This window comes from Podarcis raffonei, chromosome 1 (genome assembly GCF_027172205.1).
Source record: "Podarcis raffonei isolate rPodRaf1 chromosome 1, rPodRaf1.pri, whole genome shotgun sequence".
NCBI classification, from domain to species: domain Eukaryota; kingdom Metazoa; phylum Chordata; class Lepidosauria; order Squamata; family Lacertidae; genus Podarcis; species Podarcis raffonei.
In genome coordinates this window covers 67,335,920-67,359,485 of record NC_070602.1, presented here as the reverse complement: position 1 = coordinate 67,359,485, position 23,566 = coordinate 67,335,920, and the positions used below count along the sequence as shown (strand labels likewise).

The 23,566-nt window shown below is 42.3% G+C and overlaps 1 protein-coding gene across 10 annotated transcripts in view; it reads left to right on the top strand.

Moving 5' to 3' along the window:
* The first annotated feature begins 269 nt into the window (after nucleotides 1-269).
* Nucleotides 270-23,566, top strand: part of MICAL2 (microtubule associated monooxygenase, calponin and LIM domain containing 2) — an 87,350-nt gene continuing 64,053 nt past the window's right edge. For 7 of the 10 annotated variants that reach the window (XM_053391006.1, XM_053390988.1, XM_053390973.1 and 4 more), the window contains exon 1: nucleotides 270-454. The gene's annotated coding sequence lies outside the window, so the exon portion shown is untranslated. The remainder of the gene's footprint in view (nucleotides 455-23,566) is intronic. The other 3 variants (XM_053390998.1, XM_053391015.1, XM_053391009.1) reach the window with 1 other exon arrangement.

The following is a 23,566-nucleotide window of genomic DNA, read 5'->3' as shown; positions in this document are numbered from 1 at the left end:
GGTGTAAGGGAGCCTCTTCTATTTTCTGCCTTTCACAGGCTTAGGGTTGCGCTCTTCCACCAGTCCAAGCCCTCCTTCCGGCGAATACTGAGAGAAGTCTCAAGCCCTCCGAGAGAGAGAGAGCGAGCAATAAAAAAGGAAGCCGCCTCAGCTCTCCCTGCTTTGCTCCCACGTGCGAGCTCGCGCTGACAGGACTCCCTCAGGCCGCCTTCGGATTGGCCGAGAGAGAGCGAGAGAGCTCGCCTGGAGCCACGCCCAGCCCCAGCGCTCTGGGCTCTGGCGAGCGAGACAGTCCCGGCAGCCAGTGCCGCGCGTATCGCCTCGCGCAAAGTTGCGCGCGCGCGCAAGGAGGGGAAGGCATGTGCGTGGCTCCCAGCAGAGCCCCCCGGGAAAGAAGCCGGAGCGCCGCCGGCTTCTCCTGCCTCTGAGGGAACATGCTGAGCGGGGGCTCTCGGTAAGTCACCGGAGGGCGCGCGCGCGCGTTTGGCGCTTGGGTTCTTGCGTAAGGAGGTCCGGGCGCGCTTCCCGACCGGAGGCGTCGCGGTTCCCGCGGCTGCGCCCTGTCCGGAGCCGCCGGCTCAGCCCTGGCTTCCCTGGGCAATTCTATCTCGCCTGCCCTTGGCCGCGGCGGAGCAGGTGGCATTTGGTTCAGGACTCAGGCGCCCGGGAGCAGCGCTAAATAATTCACCCGGAGTGCGGATCTGATCTCAACGCCGTTGCCTCGAGGAACCCCGGGAAGCCTCCGGCTGGGGAGAAAGGGATCTGAGCGTACAGTCCTTGTTTCTTTAAAAAGAAAGGGCGGGAGAGGGGGGGGACAGAGAACCGCTCGTCAAACAGATAAAAATGTGGCGCGTTGAAAAAAAAGGAAGAAACAGGACGTGGTATAGGCAACCCCAAAGCCACATCCCTGGCAGAGGCGGAAATAAATGAAAATCCTGCTTGTGTGGGTGTTCGTTCTTTCTCGCTGTGTTACTCAGATGTGAACTATTTTGCACTGCGGCACCTTTTAGGGTCTCTTTCAATTCAGCTCTTCGGGCTTAAGAACAGGTGGCTTTCGAGACACACGCTCTGCTATAGCCTGCGCTGCTTAGACTTGGTTTTAAAACTAGGGGGAGATCCCGAGGTTTTTCGAAATATATTAAAAAGATAAGTTTTTATAAGTTGATCAGAGCATTTAATTGTAGCGTTTTTCTTCCTTTCAGTTACTGAAGAGGCTGGTTAGAGTTTAAAGAGAGCAGGCAGTGTCGCAAAACAGATGGTTCCTCGTATTTGTATTAGAGGTTTGGGTGGATTGGGGGAGCCTGTGTACATTGTTTTCTCATAAGTAAACCCTATTGAGCTCAGTAGTACTTACTCCCAGGTAAGTATAGCATTGCAACCCACCAGATCTGATATGGCATAAGTCTTGGAAGACTGCAGGCCACTGTGTCAGGTGGTGAAAGTTTTTTTGATTGGCGGGGTGTGTGTTTATGTGAAGCATATACATGGAGAGGAAAAATGCTAAACTTGGGGGTCATGTGGCAATTAAGTTGTGTTATGCAACTCCCAAATCCTTATGTGACCGAAGACGTCCTGAAGTGTTAGTGGCACATTTCTTAGTGTCCTAAAAGTGACAGGTCATCCGAAGAGAGGTTTTAGAACCTAAAGGGAAAAATGAGGTGCGGTAGATGAGGAATGTAGATAGAAGCCGGCTGGGTGTGGACGGGAAGTCGGAGATTGTTTACAGACAGTTGCAAGCATGCTGTTTGTTCCCTGTTATGGGTGAAGAAGGAGAGCTTTAATAGTATACTAAGCCACAGAAGTGGGACATCCCTATAATAAAAATGTAAGCAAAACATGGCAAGGAGAATGGGCAGTGTAACTCTTCTGCTGCTCCAAGGAGAATGGCTTGTTAATACATGCTGCAAAGTCCATATAATCACCATCAATTAATAATACATTGAAGATGGAATAGTGGCTTGCAAGCTTCGGGAAACTGAACTTTAAAGGAATGTGATCAGCATTTCTGATGGCACTTGTTGATGCATTTGTGTGCTAGTCTTCCTATCAGCATGCTACTTGACCATGTGTGTGCCCTGCATAGTGTGAAATTGTGTGTCTATTTAAGGAGGTGTGTGCATATGCAGTTGGGGGCGGGGAGCGTGTGTAGATTGATTATTCAAGTCTATCTGAGTTCCTCTTGGATTTGTCTTCACTGCACTACGAGTGTGGGGATTTGTGGATGGCTTTCTGCCCCTTTAAGAGGTGTACATACTCCAGCCACATATTGTTTTGTTTTTTCACCTATCTTCTGGTCTGTCGCATTCACATTTTACCCACAATTCGTTTGTTTCTCAATTAATCTGTACTTTAAAAAACCCCTCTTAAAGTAGTATTTTAAAATGTGTATTTAAATTCTCATTTTCCTTATCGTTAAGTTGCCAATAAACCACCACAATGTTCCTGTAAGTACAAAAGTTGGTGGATAGTTAAGTTCTGGTCTGCACCCTCATCTATGCAGTGTGGATCAGGTAATTTCTTACATGAGCTCACACAGGTTGAGTTGCTTAAGAATTTGCACTTTGGACTCTACTCCTGTTCTCCTGACTTCAGAGTTTGTGTAGATATCTCCATTGCAAATATACCTTTGAATGGGTCTTTTGGTGGATAGTGGAAGGCTGAGCAGAAATCGTGTTAAAAATTACTTTTTACTTTTTGAAATATGGCAACCCTTGATTGTTCTAGTGCTGCATCGTTTAAAAAATATTGTTAGTATTTTGTGTCATGTTAATACTATCAGACTATACCTACCAATATTATTCCATATATTGTGAAAAAAGCACAGATTAAGATACTTAACAAAATCTGCAGCAGGTGGTATTTCCTTTATGCCTGCCAGTTACTTAAATAAGATCTGCTGACAGCCTTTTTTCCCTACTGAATAAGGTTAACAACAGCTGCTTGAGTAGGTGACTTTTTAAATAGGCAAACCCACCTCCTTCCATGGCTCCTTGAAAGATTCATAGTAAAGTGGAGATAATTCTAAAGAGAGGCCTTTTTGTTTTTGTTTTGTTTTGTTTGTTTGTTTGAATGAATGATGATATTTGATGGTATTTTGTACCAATCTTTCCTCTTGGCACTGATGGCAGGAAGGTTTGCTCAATAATCTGCAGCAGTACTTAATCTGTCACAATGCTTGCTCAACATCAGGCTTGTAAATATTTTGCAAGAATGTGATGCTATCACTGACTTGTGAAATTCAGTGCGAATGGGTCTCTCTGAATTCATTGGCTCTTCAATTTGTTCTCTCATGTTGGGCTTAATTAGATATGCTACCCCATTGCTATCTACCCTGGCTTTGGAGTGCCAGTGTTTGAAGTGTTCTTTATTATGTTGTTATATGTATTGTGTGCATTTAAACAGAGATTGTTTTGAAAAATGCAAAACAAAGGATCCTGGATATCTCTCCTGAGTGACACAGGTAGGTTGGAATCTTATCTTTAGATTCCAACTTAAATTTACCATTGGTAACTAACAGTCTGATCCACCACCCAGTTAATTTAGGTTACAATTGCACAAGACTACAATTCCCAGGATTCACTGTGTGTATGTGTGTGTGTGTGTGTGTGTGTGTGTGTGTATGACTGATAAAATGGTTTTAAGTTCTAACTTTCACCCTGTTTAGGTGCTTTGTACCAGCAGAAACACATGGGCCATAGCTGTTGGTGTGCTCAAGAGCCACATACGGAATACTTGCATTGCATGCTAGTGCAGCAAAGTACGTAAACTATCTTTACAATTGGCATCCAGGCCAATAATCGCAGCCAAGAAGCAATTTGAGAGTGGAATTTGAATGACGTTCTCACCATTAGAGATGGCCACTTCAGGTCAGAGTTTAGAAACAGTCATGGGAGCAGAAAACGTCTTGTTCCAATTATGAGTACTTGTTGGCTATTTATTCCAGGGTTTTATATATTAAGGAATTGGTGTGGTAAGAAATAACACAGTGGAGGGAAAAGGTGTCTTTCTCTTCTTGTTTTCTACCAGCTCACTAGGGGCAAGCTTCTTAACCTGTTTGATCTGATTCCTGTTTTTTTATATATGAAAATAAGACTTGCAAGGCTTGCTTGCCTGGGATGCTAAGCCCTAATTAACGATGCAAAGTATTGTTCTCTCGATGAGAGAGGCTATGGAAGTGTCCTATTGCCCTTACAGGCTGAGTCACTTGGTAATTGCGCTGGAAAAGTGTCTTGTATGAAGAAACAAATTATAAACAATACTTATTCAAATTTATAAAAGCATAGCTATAGGCATTCATTGCAAAGCCCAGACGTACAGGTCTTCTTTCTTGCATTTGTTTTTGAATAGTAACTTTACTGAAGTAATGTTCCATCCATGGCAAATACTGACTTAAAAATTCTAAGAAATCTTTAACTTATGCAATTGCAGGATGCATATCTCTCACCATGAAGGAAGTACATGAGAAGGCATCAATAAATTGGGGCCTATCTTCCTCCTTGCCTGGAGTATGCATGCTGGATGCACTTCCTGGTACACTTCCTGCCTCCCTGTCCAGCACTTCCTTTTCAATCCAGGGCTGCAACTGGGAATGCACTTGAGTTTGAGGAGGAAAAAGAAGGCTCTTTGGGGCTCCACTGCAGTCTCTCTGTGCACATGCAGCTGGGATCATAACAAGAAACATAGGGTCTACAGTGGGTAGCATCCAACTCAATCATACTCTGCGCAGATCTGCTGAAATCAACATATCGAAGTGCACCGATTTCAGTGGGTCGACTCAGATGGGATTAGTGTTGAAATGTCAACATAGTTTCAGTTACTATTTAGAGAACATACCATACTTTTCCGTGTATAACACGCCCCCTTGTATAAGATGCCCCCTATTTTGGGGGACTCCAATTTTAGAAAATGGCCCAAAGTTGTTTTTGAGCTTTTTTTGGGGGGGGGAGGAGGATACAGTAAATCAATTGCACCGCTCGCTAACGATCACTTGTGTCTGCTACAAGCGTCTGCTCAAGCGCCAACAGTGGAAGTACATAGCAACCACAATTGCCGCCGCCACAGCCAATCCTCAGCAGCCCTTGCCGCAGCCACCAATCACATTACAATCGCCAATGACAATCTGCAGCTCTCAGCTGCAACCAATCACCAGTCACCCCTACCCACAACCCATATATAAGATGCCCCCAGTTTTTAATCCTTTTTTAGTAAAAAAACCTCTTGTCTTATACACGGAAAACTACGGTACATTAGCAAAACTTAATTCACTGATAATTGTGGAAATTGTTAGTATCTGGATTCTCACAGAAGCTATGAAACAAATACAAGAAAGCTGTGATGGAGATGGATTGTGCTGTTGCTTGTTTCTGTATGCCTGTCATTGCAAGCCTCATGTTGTTAAAGAGTTATAACAAACAAACTTTTGAGGAGACATATTTGATAAACAATGCAGAAATACTGTTTTCTTTAAACATAGCACATGTTCTTTAAATTATCATTTACAGGTAAAACACCATCCACGCATGTATCTAAAGTCAGCTTTAACTGATAGCGGTTTTAGAAAATGAATATGCTTTTTTGTGAATAAAGTTTATGACAAAGAAAACATGTGCCGTTCTTGCTGGTGGTGGTGCAGAAACCACCTTTAGGCAGCAACCCTATAGAACATGGGGTTTGTGCCAGGGTGGCAGTTTGTGCCAGAGACCAAAGCGGGCAGGGCAGAGCAACAGATATAGCTTCTGCTTTTGTGCAACAGGTTGCACTCTAGCCATGTAAACACCAGTGGCTTCTACTTATACCTCTGCACACACCCCTCTCCATCTGGAGAAGCACAAGAAGGCATTGTCAGAGTTCAAGGACTCATTCAAGCCTTAAGGCTAAGGCTCTGAAGAGTGGTCTGGAGCAGGTGCTGGTGTGGTCTAGGGAAAAGGGGAGCGATCGGGAAGGCCACATTCTGGCCCCACACCTGAGGTTCCCCGCTTCCTATATATAACCAGTTAAGTTTCATGGAATGCAATGGAAGCAGGTGGGACGTTCTGCTGCAAGTACTGATTCAGGCCACAATCAGATAGTTGTGTGTTCTGGCAAATAGGACTACACCTCTCACCCCTCCCACACCATTTCTAGTGTAATCTTATCAAAGCGAAGTTTCCTGTAAGAAACAAATGAGAGAGTTAAAGCCAGATACATGGGGCATGGCCTTTTCAACTCTTGGAGTAAATCTGTTTATAATAAAATTGTTCTCTTAATCTACAACCACTTTATCTAATGGGGTAAAGCTGAAAGCTTCATTTAAGCAGCCTGTTTGCTTGATCTTCTGCCCCTTGGTTCCTTATCTCCCCACTCGACTTCGGTGTTGCCATTCTTAAGCAGAGAGAATGGTGTTGCATTGGAATGGGATCCCTGACTCTGGCTATAGGCATGGGGACATGAATAACATAACAAGTTTTACTGCCATAGTGTCCTTCAGATGCACATTAGGACTTCGGTTTGGTAGTCTTTTTATCCATCCTTTCTATTTGTGAGAACTGAAATTGGCACATCACCACCCTGAAGAAAGGTGGCAACATTCGGGGCTTTTTAGGGTAAAGTAAGGTGTGTGTGTGTGTGTGTAGGATTGTTCATGTTTGGAGAAAGTGGGTAGGGAGAATAGATTGTTGGATGCTGAATGTTGGAAGATTCAGAACAGGCAAAATAAACCACTACTTCATACAGAAGCAGATAATTGTAGGGGAGGTAGCAGCAGCAGCGCTCACCTGACACCCTGGTTGCCAGGAAGTGGGGGGGGGCGGAGTCAGCAGTGAGATCAGTGGAGTGCTGGATTTATTCTGCTGGTGCACTTGTGTGCTGTACCAGTCATGCTGCTATCTCACCCTTCTTCCTCTACCACCCAGTAAGTAGCAGCAACATGACCAAGCAGAGCTCAAGTGATAGCCCTCCCTCCCACAACCAGGGCTCCCCCCCCCCCAACCAGAACCATATGATTCTGAGTACCATCTGCTGGGATTTCAAGTGGTGAGAGCTCTATGGCACTCGGGTTCTGCTTGTGGGCTTCCCATAGGCATTTGATTGACCACTGTAAGAACGAGATTTTGGACTAGGCGGGCCTTTGGGTCTGAACCAGCAGGGCTTGCCTTACCTTATTTTCTGATCATGCTGCATTCTTTCAATAATGGTATGTTCACAAAGAGCACTGTTAAAATGTACCGGTTAGGGCTAGACAAAACCTACTTCTGCCGACTGAGGCAGAATGCTGATACAAATATCAATGACAAGACAAGGTCACTTGATGTTGTTCCTTTCCGTTGTGTGCAGGATTAGCAGTAGAATATGCCATATTTATCAGCATGGTTGTTAACAGCAGTTTCTGGTTCATGCTCAAGGGACTGCATTGCACCAATCCAGTCTTGAATAATAAATCTCTGTGTAGGGGGAAATGCAAAAAAAGTCTTTATCATGTCAGTTTTGTCATATTTTTCACAAATAATGGTGAACATGGGTTCACTTAACACTTCTGTGTCGTTGTTGTTTTATCTGTGTAGGAACTGCCTTGAGTGAAGTAGCTCAGGCCAGCCCTGATGCTAGTTTTTGTACATACCTGTGGATATGCTCCTTTCTCTTAAATGATTTTCTTCACAAATAATGCTAATTTTGTGCAGCTTCAGGAACATATATAAGTTACAGAGTACTAAAGAACATGAAGGAAACTTTATAGTTGGCCTGAGAAATAGCTGAATTATGGGACTGAAGTCAACTTGGAAACGAGAGGTTGAAATAGCCTGATTCTGCAGAGATATAAGCGTGTGTGTGTGTGTGTGTGTGTGTGTGTGTGTGTGAAACAAGCAAATTCTTTGGTTTTGTTAATTGAAGATAAACCCTTCTCAGACTTCTTAAACCTGCAGATTATTGCTTGGCTGTGCTGGTATAACACTTAAAGGAGCTTTTCTAGTTGTCTTTCAGCATTCATCTAGCATACTTTCAGTATGTTTGTCTATCTGATCATATTGAAACATCATGAACCCATTTTGAAATTTAAAGTTGGTACATAACTGTCAACTGATAATTTAAGTCTTCATTTTCTTAACTGATTAACGCATATAATAAGGCATTTGTGGGTTATTGCATGCATTGTATGCTTTGAAAACTTAACTTGTATACATACAGTTTTGTGTCACTCTAAATCCTTTTAGCAAGCAGATTGAATTTAACACAGCCTTTTGAAATAAGACCTTGTAATTGTTAGTTTGGAATAGTATTGTAGGTGTGTAAAGCTTTATTTTACAATAAATAGTATTGTAGGTGTGGGGCAAAAGTAACTTGCAGAAAATGTAGCTGGAGGTAAAGGGTTAAACCAGCATCATTCATAGATCCAGTATTTTGCCATCATTGTAGTTTAGTGCTTACTAGCAAAGAAGTGAAAAGCATTCTCTTAAGTCTTTGAAGATTTCCAGGTAGAGTGGTTAAAAATCTTCATTTATATATAACTAGCAGGAAGATCTCGATAATCCTGATTAATGACTGGGTGAGTCCATCTGTTAAAGAGAGTTATACCCTCCCTTCCCAATGCCATGATCTCAGTCTGCACACAAAGAGGATAGGACAACAGATGTGTTAGGAAGAATAGAGATAAAAGGTTGCAGAATATGCATAAAATATAACAGTGCCAATTGATTAAATAGTTTTGATTGGCTGCTGAAGCTCCCTCATTCAGCTTTACCCTACAATATCCTCCTCACAGTGGTGGGCCATCAGTGACTCTTCCATGGTTTTGTTAACCCAACTGCTACTTGCAAGTACTTTCTGCTGAAGTTCATTACAGAGGAAAAAAGCTTGAACTCCACAGGTGTGCCTGTGAGAGTCATTTAGGGACAAAGTACAGTGAGGACTGGGACCAGTTTAAAAAAAGGAACATTGCTTTGTTTTCTCTGGCCAATAAGAGCTGTATGCAGGGGAACAAGCACATAAAACAGTACAGTGGCTGAAATCAGGTCTGAGTATAATTAGGTCTCTAAGCTAGGTTTGCCGCTGAACTTTGGAAACAACATTCAAGCTGAAACTAGAGGGAGGGAACAAGTCCACCTACAGATTTGCTGGCATCTTGAAGTTGATTTTTTAACATTAAGATACAAAACTCTCTTCAACCCAACCATCAACTATCTGAAGGACTCTCTCTCTCTCTCTCTGAAAAATCCTCTTATTCTTCCCAAGAGTAATCTTAATATTTGTTGTTTAGTCGTGTCCGACTCTTCGTGACCCCATGGACCAGAGCACGCCAGGCACTCCTGTCTTCCACTGCCTCCCGCAGTTTGGTCAGGCTCATGTTTGTAGCTTTGAGAACATCTTAATATACACACCCTCATTGTCTGCTTTCTTGCATCTAGAGTTGACAATTCCTATTGTGACTGAGGGGGGGAAGGGACTCCAAAATATTTGACGGCTCATAAAATACCATTCTTAAACTTATAAAAATCTGTCAAGAAGCCAAAGAGTTTATTCTTTTACAAGTTAAGTGGGAACGCACTACAGTGGACGCTCGGGTTGTGAACATGATCCATGCAGGAGGCACGTTTGCAACCCGCAGCGTTCGCAACCCGCAGTGCCGTGTCTGCGCACGCGTATGTTGTGATTCAGCACTTCTGCGCATGTGCAAAGCGCGAGCGCCCAAACCCAGAGGTAACCTGTTCCGGTATTTCTGGGTTTGGCGCTGTGCGCAACCTGAAAACATGCAACCTGAAGCATTTGACTATATTTCCAGTGCAATCCTATGCATGTCCACTCAGGATAAATCCCATTGACCTCAATGGTGCCTGCTACCAAGTAAGTAGGAGCCTGAGCTGAATAAACACTGCACTTGAGCTGAATAAATGCCAGAAATATACTGTTGCTTGCCACCCCTATCTCTGAGCAGTGCAAGATTCCAGGGGTTCCAGGAGTTTACCCAGGGTTTGTGTTTCCTTTTGGAATGAGGCACAGCAGAAACATTAACACCCCAAAAGTGTCTTGCCTTTCCCATAGCTACAGCCTTGGATTCAGATAGAAATCAACCATTGCTCTGAGGCCTCTTCAGCCTGCAGCTTTTCTCCCAGCTTCTGGCTCACATAACTCAACTCACATAGCTCAGGCTTTCTCCCCTCTATCCTTGAGTTGAAGCTCACCCATTTGTCATCTGACACAAAGCCCCCTTTCCTTTGTTCTCTTAATGGCCCATCACCCCTGGTGATTACCTCAGCAGGAAGCTAACCTGGCTTGTATTTCAACACTTGCTGGACCCAGGAGTTCAGGAAGCTAGCCTGGCTTGATTAGCTTCTTGCACTTGTTAGATCCAGGGATTTGAAAGGTCTGGCACCCACAAAGTCATAACAATGCTAAACATTATTTTTGGAGCGCTTGAGTAAGTGCCTACAGTCTTCCATCCTGTGTAGGATGTTCAGAAACCTGAATGTGCTATTTTCCTGTATCCACCCAACCTCTGTGTGCTACAGAGGCTTAAGCACCATTCATATTTCATTGGGTGTGCTTTGAAACAGCATTTTAAGTATCTGACTGTCCATCTAAGAGCGTTCTTTATTAATGGGTGGTTCAAAAGGCACTGAAGGTGTGAATCCTCTCTACTGAAAGTACATACCCAAAGTAAGTGAGGTTCAATTAATGTTAAACTTCTGTAATATTAAGGGTGGGTGCTCTGGAAGAAGGGAGGAGGTTTATTTTGTTATTATCTAGTTTAAAAATTGTATGGGTGGAGCAGCTACACAAGGTCTAGGTTTTAGGATAGATAGAAAGGGGCAGGATAGGAGATGAGTTTGCAGCTCAGCTTTCTTACAGTGGGGCACGTGATGGAGTTGTATGTGTGGAGCGAGGATGAGCTACTTCTTCATACTGTAATTTTGAAACAGAATTGGGCACCTCTTCATCCTATGGACATTGAGTCCAGTGGAACATGGATTTTGTAGCAAGATTTGCCACCCTACTGTTGCCTTTCATGGCTGATTTCTGGAATGCTTAAGACTTCAAGGTATTCATGCTACAAAATGGATAATGGTTGTAGTAGAAATAAGATGCGAGTGCAAGCGATTTCTATATATGGGAAAAGTGGCTGTTTTCTTAGATCCTTGAAGCAGGAAAACCCTTATACCATGTGGGCACAATTGTGGGCTTCTGTATGTTCCATTCCAGCCAAGTGAAAGGTACTTGTCAGCATTACTTAAATAATTACCTTAAATAGGTAAACATTCCACCCTATGTTTTCTTTCTTATGCACAGTTGTTGAGACCACAAGCGTAATTAAAAATAGATTTCTGTGCCTTGAAGATTTCTAACTAGGGTCTATTACATGCAATAATAGGGAAGGGAGTGTATTTGCAATTTGATGGATCTGATAAAGTCCCTTCCTAGTGTAAAGGAGAGTGGGCCTGCATAAGAAAGTGTGTTGAGAAATGATGGTTCCAGGCCTGTGCCAAAACATCTCTGTCTTGTAGAATGAGGCGATCCCTTTGACTCCTAGAATGGGCTTTGAGGATGTTCTGGCAAGGGTAGCCAATAGAGAAACCTGACTGAGCTATTGGAACGTTAGGGTTAGTAGTCTGGTACGTTCAAAGAACAAAGCAGATGTCCTTTTTACACCTTAGTGTGTCCGTGTCTGACCACAACATGCTGAAACAGGAATGGGCAGCCTCTCTGTCCATTCTACTCTCGAAGCAGTGACATGTTCCACAGGCTAGCTCTGTTATAAAGTCTCTAAGCAGCAATCAACTGGGAATTACATGCAGAACTTGGATATAAGGTTAGAATACCCAAATCTCTCTTTCCACTCTTAAACTGTTTATTTTCCATGGTGAAATGTATCTGAACCCTGCCTGTTAATTCCTGAGTCTGGATGCAATTGCTTTGTTGGTCAGATGGGTTAAGACTGACCACATTAGAGGCCACATGTGTATTTCTAGTAAAAGGGAGTGATCCCTAACAGCAAGACCAGTGTATCCTATTCAGGTTGTGAAAGGACAGCAGAGTTTTGGATTACACTTAAAGGAGGACAGGGTGTATTCCCCAAAAAGAGATTGGAAAACTTCCAAAAATACAGTAATCTCACCATTCTTCTTCATACTGTAGTTTCTTGACATTTGGAAAAGTATAAATATAAGAACTATGAAATAATCCTACCATGCTGCCTATCCCCCACCCCCAACCTTAATTCTTAAATGTTGGCATGTGATGTGGTGAAGGCTTAATTCCAGTCCATGTGCTCTTACCATGTTAATAATTTCAGCTTGATCTCCAATGTCTTTGGTGTCTGAATTTGTATTGTTAATGTGAAACCACCTCCTTAACTTGAACAACAGGAATTGCTTAGCTATTTCATCTGTTTACTCAGAGTGCATTATCATTTCAAAGCTAGGATCAAGGTGTATCTCGATATGAGCCAGCATAACTCACATGGGTCCTGCCCTCAGTTTGACAGCATATTTTTCTAGCACCTCTTTGTAATAGAGTAATTTATATGCACATTTAAAATAAAACCGAAGATGCTGTAAAGCAGTCAATAGGTTGCTGTCTGCTATTTTGTGTGTTTCATGTAGCACTGTATTCAGGTTCCTGCTTAAAAAAAGAAAAATCAATTTATAGGGCCATGATGGGAATCACCAAACAAATGTCTTAATCTTTGCTTGGAAAACAACTTTATTCTTGCTTTCCCAAGACAAGCCTGCTATCCAGAGTTGTTCATGTACAGTGGTACCTTGGTTTGCAACCATAATCTGTTCCGGCGGTCCATTTGTAAACCAAAACAGGTTGTAACCCAAGGCATGCTTTCGCCAATGGGGCCTCAAAAAAAAATTGTCCGTATTCCAAAAAAATTGGGTTGTAATCCAAAAAAAGGTTGCAAACCAGGACACACACTTCCGGGTTTGACATGTTTGTAATCCAAAACATATGCAAACCAAGGTACCACTGTAATCTGTAGAAGACTGACCATAGACAGACTTCAGATTTCTATGCACTGCATAGCATATATGAAATTCAAAAACATTAAATACAACCTATTTCTGGACAGCCAGAAGTAGATAATCAGTTTCTAATGAGTACAGAATGCTAATTCTGGAGCATAATGTTAGCTGAAAAAGCATAGATATCACCAGGGAGTGTGTTTCCCTGCCTCCCTTTTTGTCTGTCCATCAGACTGTAGCAGAGATGGGAAGCATAGGCATTCCTAAGAGACCAGCTGCCTTGCTCTTCCTCAGCTGTCTCCAAGCAGCAGCTATTCCATCTGGCTGCAGCAGTAGAAAGATGGGAAGCATCAGTTCTGCTGAGACGCCATCTCCTTTTGGCACCTTCTCATCCCTGAACTGTATACACCAGGGGTCAGCAACCTTTTTCAGCAGGGGGTCCACTGTCCCTCAGACCTTGTGGGGGGCCGGACTATTTTTTTTTGGGGGGGGGGCGAGAACGAATTCCTATGCCCCACAAATAACCCAGAGATGCATTTCAAATAAAAGGACACATTCTACTCATGTAAAAACGCACTGATTCCCAGACCGGCCGGATTGAGAAGGCGATTGGGCCGGATCTGGCCCCTGGGCCTTAGTTTGCCAACCCATGGTTTACACCCTTGCAGGTCCTTTTAAGGATGTTGTGTGAGTTTTCTGCCCCTCCACCCCACTCACCTTTTGTGTTCTGAGGGCAGGGAAGATATTTTTTATTCATCTGTAAGCCACTTTGTGTGCCTGAAGAGCAGAATAAAAATGTTTTTTAAAACTGGGTTCAGTGTGTGTCTCCAAGCTCATTTTTAGTCAGTGTGGGTAATGGTTTTATTTTTATAATGAGTTAAATCCTGGTGAAGATAGAAGGGGAGCTTATCCAAGTGGATGGGGAGAGCATGTTTTCTTGTAGCATTTTCCTTGTGTAAACTCCTGTTAATTGCACTTCCTTATTAGCCCTTGTCTTGAACAGCATTGTTCGTACAGGCCAGATCTAGGTCACTGCTTTCTGAAGTAGAAGAGCTGGATAAAAGAATTGAAGTGGGTACTGGTGCAGTCAAGGTCACAGATTTCAGGAAGTGACCTCTGTAGTACTTTATCAGCCACCAGTGCTCAGATGACTGACAGTCCGTAAAGTCCCCTCTCCTCCTGTGGCACAATCTGCATTGCCTTATCTGATCACAAACTTTATTATCAAATGCAATGAAGGATAAGGTAAAATCCACAGCTCTGTCCAAGCCACCAAATTTTAACATAGACATTAATTCTCATACTATAGATAATAGCCTGGATGTTTAGAGGTACCGTTAATTGTTGCAGATATATTTGTACAGTCACATAGCACAAGTTTGACATTGGGTGTACATGCTAAGAGGTTGGGAGGGTGGAAGGCAAACAAATACTCTTCCTCACCTGTTAAGACTGATAATAAATGCAATATATATAGTGTGCCATTATTTAAGTAACTGTGGATACTAGTTGATAGTATTGAAATGTCTTTTTCTATACAAAAGATATATATATATATATATTTCTCTTTTTTAATCAGGGAGATTATTTCATTCCTTTGGTGTCTTGATCAAATTTCAGGAAAACCTTACGGAATTATATAGTGATATAACCTTTTAGTCAGAATATTTCAGCATACTTGATGGAGCTGATTTGTTCAAATAACTTCCAGAAGAGGGAGCCTCCTTTTATTTAGGCATATAATTGCAGAAGCTCATAAACCTTGCTCCTACTGTATTTTTTTTTGAAAAGAAAGCAGTACTTCAGCAACATAATGTCAATTTACAAATACCTGTTATCTCTTCAGCACAAGAAAATATTCATTTACCCTAATTATTTAATAAAATTTATATACAACAAGGTGGTGGAGGCATAACAGGTTGTAGGCTTTTCACCAATTTCTGATTGGCTTAATACTATCTTACTTCACTTTAGTACACTATATCCCCTTTTCAGACTACAGTGGTACCTCGGGTTAAGTACTTAATTCGTTCCAGAGGTCCGTACTTAACCTGAAACTGTTCTTAACCTGAAGCACCACTTTAGCTAATGGGGCCTCCCGCTGCCGCCGCGCCGCCGGAGCACGATTTCTGTTCTCATCCTGAAGCAAAGTTCTTAACCCGAGGTACTATTTCTGGGTTAGCAGAGTCTGTAACCTGAAGCGTATGTAACCTGAAGCGTATGTAACCTGAAGCATATGTAACCCGAGGTACCACTGTATTCAATTCATCTTAAAAGCTTTTCTAACTTCTGGGATTTGTGGGACTTATTTTTTGAGTGATATGAAATGTAAGAATATAGAAAGTTGCCTTATACCAACTTGGATGATTGGTCTATCTAGCTCAGTGTTGTCAACACTGGCTGGCAGCTGCTGTCCAGGATTTTCAGACAGAGTTCTCCCCCTCTCCTACCTGGAGATGTTGTGGATTGAACCTGGGACCACCAGGTTTGGCAGATGCTTTACTACTGAGCTATGGCACTTCCCTATGTTGTTAAGATGATGTTGGACTAAATACAAGGAAGTTGGAGAATCGGGAGCCAGGAGCAATCAGGAGCCAGGAGCTGCAAGATGGGCTGGTCATTGGGAATAAATGAGCAAATCAGGACTGAAAGGGAAAAACTAGAGGCAGGTTCAAGGAATGCACAAGTATACAGCAATAGACAAGAACTCAGGAAGGCTTTATTTTTAATTTTTGCTTGATACAGTAAAGGCCTTTCTACTCTTCCTGCACAGTAAGATCCAGCAGTCAGCCCAAGTGGGTAGTGTCAGTCTAGAAGGTTCTTCACTAAGAAGGCTGCCACCTGAAGTTCAGTGCTTCATCATACAGATTCCTGTGAACTCCTGACAGTTGAGTTTGTTTTATGACTTGGCCTGTGCGCCACATTTTTTACTAAATTGCAGCAGAGGCGTTTTGTAGTGCTTTAGTATACAAACTGCTTGTTTTGTAAATTACCTCCTAATTAGTCTTCCCGTGCATAAAAATACGACTTCCCTTCTGTGGTTTTCATATATGCTCTTTCCAGCTGACACAGTCTGTCATGATCCTATTAAGACACTCAAAGCAGTGGATTAGCTTCTGAGAGTGAGAATATCAGCCCTGTGTGATGATGAGCAGCAATGCTCATGGGCACAATTCAGAAAATTTGGGATGAGGAATAACTGGAGTTGGAGAGACTGTCCTGTGAGAGTGAAACTGCTATCCTATTGCAAGGCAATGAATGATTAACACTAAGAATCGAAGTCTTACATTTGGGAAATGTAAACATGATCTGTCAGTTATGCTTGCTTGGCATTTTGCCCTCTTATGCTTGCTCCGTGTGTACAGCAGATCATCAGATTTTGCCCAACAGAACATGTGATTGCACCAATCTGCTCTATTTCCAAGGGCTGAAAATGTTGACACACTGAACTTCTTTGGCTTGTCAAAACAACTCTTGAAAAAAAGGAGAGAGGCTTAACCAAAGTCCTAATTAGATGATGACCTGGTTTGGATACCTGCCTTGCCTTGCAGGCATGCTCAGATCCAACCTTTTAACCTGCAGATGACTAATATCCAGCCTGCAGCAGTGAGTGTACACATGGACAAAGGTGAACAGCACTGGGAATCCCATAGGAATTAGCCAGTGCCTCTCATACTTCTGATAAGATTTATTCATCACATCTACTCAAAAGAATCGTGCTCAGTTACTGTGAAGGCATCTTGCAGTTACCCTCTGTTCTCCTGCAGTAAAACAGAAGTAGATATTCTCTACATGACACACTTAAAGAATGGGATCTCTACCCCTTCCCACTTTCTCCTGCTTTTGAAACTTTTTGTGGTTTCTAAAGTTCTCTTAAGAGAAAGAAATGCCTTCAGCCATGGTAGCTTCCCTTTCTGCAGATTCACACTGATCCTGTTTCAACTCTGATAGATCATGATGATTCTTTTTTGTGTGTGGATGAAGCTGGTTTGATTCTTTTTTTTTTTTTTGCTTGGCTTCCACGTTGCCAGAATAGCCTATCAGTGGCTCTGCTGTCTCATTTGGGTGTGTAAATGAACTTACTGGTGTTACCAGCTTTGACATTTTCTTTAGGTTTTGTTTGTTTGCTTTTTGCGATTCCACTCAATGACATGTCCAAGCAGGTTAAGGATTTGATATGAAGATGACTAATCTCTGAGCGCGCGCACACACACACACCCCTCCAAAAAATAGGGCCAGTTTTGTAAGCTGGGAGTGAGCAGTATGCTTTAGTAAACTGACTGAACTGGCCCTGTGTTGAGAAAACGTTATTGCCCTATACAACAGCTATGTATAGGGCAATAATGTTCCCCCAGGACCACAGCAACCCATCTAGGGTTATAAAAGTAATCTGAATTGTCCCATGCATTTGAAACTAAATTTTATTTCATCTGTTGCTGACTTGTACCTTTTATATTTTATATGCTCAAGGCTGCGTAACTGATGGCTTGACACTAATTCTGTACTGGGCAACAAATGAAGTGATTGTAGTAGGGCATCATGTGACTGTGGCTTATGGTCCGATTTCTCTCACCACACTCTTATTCAAAGCTTTATTGCTAATGCTTGGCATCTTTTGCTGCAGCAGAAAACAGTGAACTCATTGTAAACTGTGGTTAATGGTAGAAAAGCAGAAACAATTTGTTTTCATGATCAGACCGTTGTCTTGGTACTAGTTACTTGTAGCAGGTACCTGGCAAATGGAACAATGCTCTGCAGCATCCTGTTGTGCAAAACCACTCCTGGGGCATTTGTACTGGCAGTCCCCTCAAGGCCAGGTGAGGGTACAAGCCAAATAATAGACCAGGATACATATGTAGGTGAAAATTGGCCACAGCTTGATTGACTAACAGAAATAGCTGGACCTGGCCTGGCATTAGGACAGAATCTGTTGACGAAGGAATGTCTGATCTGAAGTCTGATCTTGATCCCCACAGGACTGCTGGGGTATCTTATGGGGAGTTATCCAGCATTAAGGACCCAGCATGGCACAAAACAGTACAGTGGTACCTCAGGTTAAGTACTTAATTTGTTCCGGAGGTCTGTTCTTAGCCTGAAACTGTTCTTAACCTGAAGCATCACTTTAGCTAATGGGCCTCCTGCTGCTGCCGTGCTGCTGGAGCCCGATTTCTGTTCTCATCCTGAAGCAAAGTTCTTAACCTGAAGCACTATTTCTGGGTTAGCAGAGTGTGTAACCTGAAGTGTATGTAACCTGAAGCGTACCACTGTACTTCTAATAGCTTTAGATGGCTACTGATCAGCTTGGCTGCTAAGGCCCCTTTTACATATACTCTACCCAATGCCGCTTCTGCCCAAATTCTGACAATAAAGACAAGATGCCTAACAAACATGTGCTGTTCACTGGGAGAAAGGCAAAATCTCCTAACCTAGAGCCAGTTGCAGTTGAGAATAAAATTCCTTTCTGACCTTGTAAACCAGTGACCACTGGAAGTCTTAGAGGGAGCCTTTAAACTGAAGGAGGGAGGATTGGGAAAGTTTGCCCTACTTGTGGTGGGGAGGAAGAAGGCTGGGCAGAATGGCAGGCAGTCCTTTTAGACGAAGGGCCACCAGTCTACCCTTCCCTGAGATCTCACTGGGCTGTGCAGAGGGCCCAAGATCTCGTGGGAGGACTACTCTTTCCCTCTAGCCATAATAGCTACTGTGCCACTCCACAAATCAGCTGATGGTTCCAACATTCTTGCCAGGCCACAATATGTAGAGCAAGACATGCAGTTGTTCAGTCTATAACTTAGGCACAGAAAATAGGTATTAACTTTTTCTCTTGAGTAGCCTTCAGAAACTAAGAGGTGTGCCTTCCCCCAGTACAATATTGTAATATGTTTAAAGAGGAAACTACTTGCATGGTCTGAAGGCGCATGAGCTGAAGCTAAGCAGGTCTGGATCTGACCAGTGTCTGAATGAGTGACTGCCAAGGAGCCACATATACACTGCCTTGGAATGAATTGTGGAATAGAAATGTAAAAATGTAAAATAACTCCCTATTTAAAATTAATATTTGCAGGGTTTTCTTTTTAGACTCTTCTTTTTTTCTTTTAGAAATCTGAGATCCAAAATTGGTGCTAGCACATTGAATAATTGTTGCAAAATAACTTGGCTTGTCTGTAGCAAATTTGTCATTTGCTCTTAACTTCTGATCATTATCATCGTATTAAGCAGGAATGTTCCCAGTACCTGCAGGTGCAAGAGCCTCACGTGCTTTAAAGGTGGAATATGGAGGTGGATGTTGAAACAGACAACTTGTGATTTGTAGTAGGTGTTTGAATGCTTGCTGAGATGCTTTAGACATTACAAGAAACAGGAAGTGGGAGTGAGTTGTGCTTCCTCCTTCGCCCATAATGTATTAGGAAGGGGAGAAGGAGAGTCACTGGCTGTTCTCCTATCTAGAAGGCGGGTGCATCCTGGGATGGGGTGGGGAATTCATGACCCTGCCCTAATCTTGCATGCTACAGTAGAAACATATCATGGATTTACAGCGATAAGAAACAAAGACTAAGTGTGCATAATATATGAGAACAACCTAGAAAAATAGAGCACAGTCAAGAAAACGGGTATTCATGGAGCCTTCCAAAGTCAAAACTTCATGATGCTTAAGACAGAGTGCCTCCACACACAAGTCTTTGTGAAAGTAATATGCTGTACTGAAAGATGTTTTTATGCATGTGCGCGCGCACACAGTGGCATGACCGCATCAAGCACTTCATTCAAAAGCAGCATTGCTTTTTAAATGTTCTCCCTGCTCTATCAAAAGGCCTCAAGCTAGGTTATCTATCATATGTGTGGGAAAATATTACTCCCTTTACAAAAACAAAATACAAAATCCACAGTTGTTCCTTCAACAGCAATGTGATAGTAGGCTGGGCTGAGACTTTTCTTAGAGCTATTGATGCTGTGACTTGATGACCATGGTGGTTTGAGAGTGGGAGGTCCAAATTAAAATCTCCACTCTTCTCAGCTCATTGGGTGGGCCTTTGATAGGATACTGTTGCTTTGGTGGTTTTGATTCCTGCTTGTGTGCGACCCATGCATCGATGGATTTATGCATTTATTCAGTATGATAAACGTATGTTCAAGGTTGCCCCCTGATTTTGATACAGCTTTGTTAAATACATGCTTGCACATGTATAGTAAGCTATAACCACAAACAAATTATGCTTTACTGCCAAGTGAGCAGTGTGATAGTGCACATTGCTCAAATCGTGCCCAATCCTCACTGCCCTTTGTCAGCAAGGGAGAAAGCAGATTACAGTCCTGACTTAATGTTACATTACAAACCTTGGCTTCCTTTTGTGAGTTGTTTGGAGAGAAACAAACCACAGGTGCTGGTTTGCAGATAATGCTTAGTTAGCACTTTCCTGGTTGGCAAAAGGGAGAGTGGGGGAATGAGAGATTTCAACAGCATCCATCAGCATGCTTCATGTTCAGTGTAAGCCATAGTTTGCATCTACGACTTACCGTGATGCCCAAACCAGGCCTTAATAGTTCTTGGATACAGAGCCAATAAGCAGAATCTTTTGTACTTTAGTCAGTCACTACAAAGCTTTCTTTTAATTGGCTGTCTGACTACATTTCTTGGCGCTCTTGCATTAAAAACCATCTATCTAAAACTGTTGGCTTTCAACCAAGATATGTTTTCCTTTTAATATTTGTTAAAAAAATAAGGTTTAATTTGATGGGAGTTGAAATACAGCTTCTTACATGATAGAATCATAGAGCTGTAGAGTTGGAACAGACTACAAGGGGCATCTAGTCCAACTCCTTGCAGTACAGGTACCATGAGGTTCCCCCATCCCATTCGGAAGCATACCAGACCCTGCTTAGCTTTGCAAATGTGTTAGAAGTTTTATTGCAATGAGCCTTTGTTATTCACATTTGGTAAGAGCATCACTAGAGCCAAGCTTGTTACTTTTTAAAAATTAAATATCACTGTGAGGTACTGGTCAAATTAGAAGCTCTCTTGGAATCTAGAAAGGGTAACAAAACTAGATAGTGCCCCTGCATACTGTTGACACTGACTTGGATTTCTGAGTGTAGTTTGTTCCCTGACCTAGTTTTGCTATCATGCATACCATGTGCTCATTAAGTGACGGAGAATTCTGGGAAAGTCTGAAGAGGAATTTAAGGTTTGTTGTCACCTGCTTCTTAAATTAATCCAACTTTTAACCACAAATTACACCTTCCTCCACACTCCCATCACAGTGTTTACACCTATGGTCATTGCTTAGCCTTCAGTCATGTGCCTTCATCTATGTGCAGTGGTGTAGACTGAGTTCGTTCCATTTTTGACCAAGTGGTAAGCAAATAGGGCTCAATGAGATAAGCAGCTTAGAAGGCCTGCTGATTCTTGGGAAACTAAACAGACCCCCTGCTATAAACTGAAAATCTATTGTCCCTCATCCATATTTCTAATTGCTGCTCCTTACTTCCTTGGCTTTGTCCTCACTGGTATTTGCAGAAATTTTGGGAAGGGAACTAGATGGTATTCCATGGACAGGGTTTGCTCCTTTCATGTTATTTAGAAGCAACGTGAATGTAATTGGCTTCTGTCAAACTTTCCTGGATGTTGAGGATTTCTCATCCCAGTTGATCTTCTCTGCCTCTGGGTGGATGTTGGGGAACCTAGAGAAACAAGCTTTGCTTGTAGGTGAAATAAATAGCTGGAATGGCTGGCAGGTTTGGGCTTGTCATCCCTGTGCTTATGCCAAACTTGTTTCTGGCAGTTGTTTAGCAATACTACAGCTGATAAGATCTTGATAAGGTTGGGTGGCTGGCCAACGTTAATGTTGATATTTTCAGTACACATTATAGATTGATGCTATATATCAGGAGGTTGCTGCTATAAAAGGAGCTGAATTATTTGTGTCTGTCTGTGAAAGATGCATGGTGTGAAAGATTCGTGGTGGATACATATGAATGTAGTGATACTTTCAGGAAGGGAGTCAGGGAAGTTACGACAATAATGGTGACAAGAGGAGAAGTTGTAGACTTATTCAATGCAGATACCTTTCCAGGTTCTATTAGTACCCACCCAACAGTTCATAAATGTCACATTTTGATTCTATAAAAAATCATAATTTGTCCCTATGATTGGCCTCTTTGTATGAGGATTGGAGTGGCCAAATATAACACCATTTTTTAAAAAAAGAATCCAGAGGAAATCTGGGAAATTAAATTTAAAATATTGCTTGAGTTGAAAGATTGTACACTGAATATTGCAGGCTTTTAAAATTAGAGCAGAACTTTACTTTAAAAAAGACCCCACTCAAAAGCACTACAAGCATGCCTGTTAATAGTAAACAGTATGTAAAACACATCAGTGAGAAGATTCTAATTTTCATCCCCGCCCCCATTTTTTTATTTACTGGTAGGTGATCAGAATATGCTGTGTAGAAATTGCCATTAACAATGCACTGGGAGATAATGAACTTAATCTCGAATATAGTTCATTAAAAATCTGATGAAGTGGAAGGGAGAATAATGCATAACTTGATTAAATTACTCTTGAACCTTCGAGCCATGATATTCCTGACAATGAAGGAAAAGAGTTTTGGGTGTGGACTACTTCTGGAGCTTATCCCTAGTGAACTACCAACTTGTATCTTGGTGCTAAGGTGGGTTGTGTCAAATTCTTAGTTTTAATGCCATTTACTGATTTGTTATAAATACATCATTGTTGATTTAGGCTATCTCTTTGCCTTCAAGATTAGAGAGAAAGAAACTACTCCTTTGTCCTCTTCCTCTTTTTAGCAAGATCAAGATGATGATGAAAGGGACCCATCCAGATGGACTTAGTTCCTCTTTAAGGGATGCGGTTACTTGTGGCTTTTATCTCAGACTTCAGTCATTGCTACTTAATGATATGCAAAGCATTCACTTTATTACTTCAGCTTCAAGTTTTAAAGGGCCAACGAAGCTTTGGTGGTTGATTAAAATTGGAGGGCGGGTTACTAAAAATGATGCGGCTGTTAATCACATGCGTATGGGTTGTGTCTTTTTAAAAACGTATTGCCGCAATATGCAACAACAAAATAAAATGAAGATGGCCCTTTTAACAATGAGCGGAATCCGAAATTTAGTAAACAGCTTTCAATATTTCCACTTTTCAGAAGAAAGTGATTATTGCATGGCTCTTCTTTTCCCTGGTCTGTAAAACATACATGTTATGAAAGACACGCACACACGTACTAACCCTCTCAATGTATTACTCATGTGTAGGGCATAAGTGTATAAAGTTAGGCCGTGCTTTTAGCCCTGCCTGGGACATTGCTTCCTTCTCATTTTTTGAGAAGAGTGTTCAGCACGTGAACACTTGCCTTTGAGAAGGGGCTTTGGAGGACCAGGGCACCTGACCATGTGGTATCCCAATTGTGAGGAGCCTCTACAGTGGTACCTCGGGTTAAGTACTTAATTCGTTCCGGAGGTCCGTTCTTAACCTGAAACTGTTCTTAACCTGAAGCACCACTTTAGCTAATGGGGCCTGCTGCTGCTGCTGCCGTGCCACCGGAGCACAATTTCTGTTCTCATCCTGAAGCAAAGTTCTTAACCTGAAGCACATGTAACCTGAAGCGTATGTA